This window comes from Wasmannia auropunctata, unplaced genomic scaffold (genome assembly GCF_000956235.1).
Source record: "Wasmannia auropunctata unplaced genomic scaffold, wasmannia.A_1.0 LD336097.1, whole genome shotgun sequence".
Lineage (NCBI taxonomy): Eukaryota > Metazoa > Arthropoda > Insecta > Hymenoptera > Formicidae > Wasmannia > Wasmannia auropunctata.
In genome coordinates this window covers 331,255-335,020 of record NW_012026793.1, presented here as the reverse complement: position 1 = coordinate 335,020, position 3,766 = coordinate 331,255, and positions in this window count along the sequence as shown.

Sequence of the window (3,766 nt, the reverse complement as noted above, 5' to 3'; positions counted from 1 at the left end):
TTGGACGTTTAATACACAATGTTATGCAGAACAAACAAGGTGCCGTTCAAACGGATCAATTTTAATCGGATTAATTTATTCTTCACTTTTTCTAATTCTTATAGAACTATTATAGGAGAAGAAAAGAGTAATTTACTCGGTTTAAGCCGAGAATAAAGTTAATCTGATGGGCATAAGTGTGATGTTAGTACTATAGTTATATATTCTATTTGATATATATTCGTTCAATGCTTTTAAGAAATTGATGAAGTTAGCTTTACCGAGCCATCAAAACGAAAGTATTTAAAAAAAAAAAGAATTCTGGCGACCACACTTCCGTTTGAAGTATCCAAAATCGATTGTATCTGATCGATCGTGAGTACCCTCGATTATGATCTCGCCTGTGATTAACATATCCTCTTCGTGGAGGAAGAACTTCCAATTCCAGGTTTTAATAAACCTCCCGTTGCCACGAATATCGCTTGAGAGAAACCATTTTCGCGTGTTAAATTATACCGAACTTTCAATATAATATCCGCTAATATTCACCACCACGACGAAGCAGTTTGTTCCTCAGGATCGTCTTTATCAATTCGAGATCCCAGATCATCAACAAATAATTAAAAATTTACCCTTCACAAATCACTTATCTACGAGGAAATCATTTCACATTTTTAAAAGCATTATCTATACGGAAAGAACAATTTTGTTGAATCCAGATCTGAAAATAACTTTTGTTCAATAATCAAAATAATTTTGTGCGAAAGTCAAAGTGATTGCTAGAATATCAAAACGTTTTATAGCAATGCTTATCAGTTTTAACATTCCAACAAATTATTTTGATGATTCAATAAAAAATCATTTTCAGATCTGTTTTTAGCAAAATTTTTAGACCTTTCAACAAAATCGTTCTTTTCGTGTACATTTTATTATTTGTATGTTAAAATTATGAATTTACGATTATGTTATTTTTTTGTCTATTATAAAAATACCATATAAAATTTTTGGGATTTATGAATAATCAAGTTGAGGATTTATACTTAAATCTTAGGCATTCATTTATACGTTGAAAAAAAATGTATATGACTATATAAGTGAATAAAGCTCTTGGAGTAAATTTTTAAGGAATTACACAGTTAAGTAATTGGTGGATAACGACGAAAGATCTTCACATTGTTTACGATAAGATCTTCAAAGTTTCAAGCTTTAAGACATCGAGTCTCCCTCCGCCTACTACAAGACGCCACTGGCCGGTTCCCATCATCGATTCTGCCACCCCTGTCCTCCCCCCTCTCCCCTCTCTGACCGGAAGATTGCGTCCCTTTCCCCCCGGCCTACGCCAATGTCCGATGATGAAGTTATCCAGCGATAATGGCTCCATTACATCGCGGCGTGCTGCGGCACACCGTCCCCACCGTCCCCTGTCGGGCCCCGAACAGTCCTCCTCTCCCCCCTCGCGCAGGTGGAGCGGGGCGGTGGAGGCGGAGGGATGAGGGAACAGGCATCGTCGTCACAACCGTATACTTACCATGGCGATTGTTTATGTTGGCTGATGGCCACTTATGCTGCACACACATCGCATTACGAGGCCGTTCTCGGGGCCCCGCACGGCCCCGTTACTTAGCCCGTGGCCTGGGCATCGTAGGGTAATGGCGAACGCGTTACGGATAAAATGTATACTTAGCCTCACAGCTCGATGGCACCGATGCCTCGATGCCACGGCAATATCGAGATTACGCCATTCTCTTTTCTTCCTCCCCTTCCCCGTCATCCTCCCTCTTGTCGCCCTCTCTCCTCTTCGTATCGGTTGGGGCACTTCCTCGTCGCAGTGTTCGGCCCGGTCGTCGTCCGCGAATTTCGATTGCCATTTTCTGAGAATGAGGGAACATTTTGCGATGCGCCCGTCTCGTTGCGACTAAAGTCTGCACCGATGTGTTGCATCTTTTTACATCGAACCGTATAAGAATTTGATTTTTGAAAATACTTACAGAAGTCTCGAGGCCGGACACCCCCAAAATTGCGCGTTTACATTTGGAAGTACCATTTTTATGTGACTAGCAAATATATATATAGATTATAGCTACACGGAGAGAATTTTATTTTAAAATTTACCCTGAAAATCATGTTATTCGTATAACACGGAAAGAACGATTTTGTTAAAAGATCTAAAAATTTTACTAAATACAGATCTGAAAATAATTTTTTATTAAACCGTCAAAATATTTTGTTGGAATATTAAAACTGATAAGCGTTATAAAATATACTATATAAAATGTTTTGATATTCGAGCAATCATTTTGACTTTCACACAAAATTATTTTGATTATCGAGCAAAAATTATTTTCAGCTAGATCTAAATCCAGCAAAATTGTTCTTTCCGTGTAGGACAACGAAGTATTTCGACGATTTTTATATAATTTTCACTATTTGTTTAAATATACACTACAAAACAAATTTATTGTAGTGCACAATACAATTTATTGTAGTGTACAGTAAAATTTGTCAAAATATTATAATATGTTGTCCCACGATTAACAACATTTTCAGGGTAAATTTTAAAAGAATATATATTCTCTTCGTGTACAATATTGCAGCAACTTTGTAATATTTCTGTAATACAGCTGGAATGTTACATTTTTGCTGGAAACCATGCAGTTGTAATCTGTGTTTGCTCGAAATATCGAATACTTTATTATCTTACAATACATATACAAAAACATCAATATTTTTATATGGGGTGTTTTATATACCTAAAATTGTGAGTTTACATTTGGAAGTGTATTTTTATATATGAATTCGTATACAAAAACGCGCAATTTTAGGTGTATAAAGCATCCCATACTGCTGATATCCATTTAAAAATATTGATGTTTTTAAATATATGTATTATAAGATGATAAAGTATTCGACATTTCGACGTTTTACCGTGGTAGATACTTCGCACCAGCATTTGGCTCGGAGCGAACTATGCAAAAAAAATGACTCTCGCGGTCGAATGCAAACATAGCCATCGTCTAGATTCGCACCGGGCATGTCCGTCGTATATCGGATCGCATTTAGCATAATTCGACGTTTCGTAAGTGGCGGGACAGGTGCGCCCCCGCGGAGGGGGGGGAGGGAGGGAGGGAGGGAGGATGACGTCAGCGCGTGGCATCCTTCTCGGGATGAGGGATGAGGGATGGAGCAAAAAAGCGTGGGGCCGCGCGAAAAGCCGGAGATAGCCTCGAACGATGGCCCGATCCGGGCAACGTACTCGCAGATTGACCACCTCCGATGTTAATGGGGCCCTGATTACAAAGCACGCTCCAGCTCGGCCCTGCCCCCTGTTTATATCAATATCTCGACGTTGCTCACGCATGCACACGCACATGCACTCGCGCGGCGCGCTGCGCGAGCACGTGCATTCTCGCTGAGTCTTATCTCTTTATGGCTATATCCTTTATTAAAGATACAGAACGTATATAAATCAAATGCGGAACCTTCGTTGGCTTGTTTAGAAATAAACTGCAAATAAATCGCTCGTTTATTGTTTCACGACAATTGAATTGTCGCTTTGATGAGATCTACAATTTGCGTCAGAATGCAAACAAAATTCTATTTATAATTTTGTGCGTTGTGTAAATTATGAATAACATTTAAAGGGAACTAAAATATGCAGCTATACACGGAAAGAACGATTTTGTTGAAAGGTCTAAAAATTTTGCTAAAAACAGATCTGAAAATAATTTTTTGTTGAATCATCAAAATAATTTGTTGGAATATTAAAACTGATAAGTATCGCTATAAA